Source organism: Pteropus medius, unplaced genomic scaffold, assembly GCF_902729225.1.
Source record: "Pteropus medius unplaced genomic scaffold, Ma_sr-lr_union100, whole genome shotgun sequence".
NCBI classification, from domain to species: Eukaryota; Metazoa; Chordata; class Mammalia; order Chiroptera; family Pteropodidae; genus Pteropus; species Pteropus medius.
In genome coordinates this window covers 1-339 of record NW_024355590.1, presented here as the reverse complement: position 1 = coordinate 339, position 339 = coordinate 1, and the positions used below count along the sequence as shown (strand labels likewise).

Below are 339 nucleotides of genomic sequence, written 5' to 3'. Positions count from 1 at the left end.
CTAATCGGGGTCCTGTGCCCAATCTTGAGGGGCAGTTAGGTGGGGTATTCTAATCTGTTCTCTCTTTCTCTCTCTTTTTTTTTTCTCTCTCTCTTTCTTGCCTATGGCACCGGTCCTCCTAGGTGGTCTTCCATCCAAGTACTAAGCAGGCCTGACCCTGCTTAGCTTCTGAGATCAGACGAGATCGGCGGTGTTCAGGGTGGAATGGCCATATGCTTCAACATGTTCTTAATGGGATGATGGGGAGCGGTTCTCTGAATGAAAAAGGTGTGTTTTCCAGAAAATGCCTTGGGCAGGCATTGACACTCCGAACTCTGACACCCTCAGATCTTCTAGGAT

The 339-nt window shown here is 48.7% G+C and overlaps 1 pseudogene; it reads right to left on the bottom strand.

Moving 5' to 3' along the window:
* Positions 1-98: 98 nt before the first annotated feature.
* On the bottom strand, positions 99-216 carry LOC120599860 (uncharacterized; annotated as a pseudogene).
* Between the last annotated feature and the right edge of the window lie 123 nt (positions 217-339).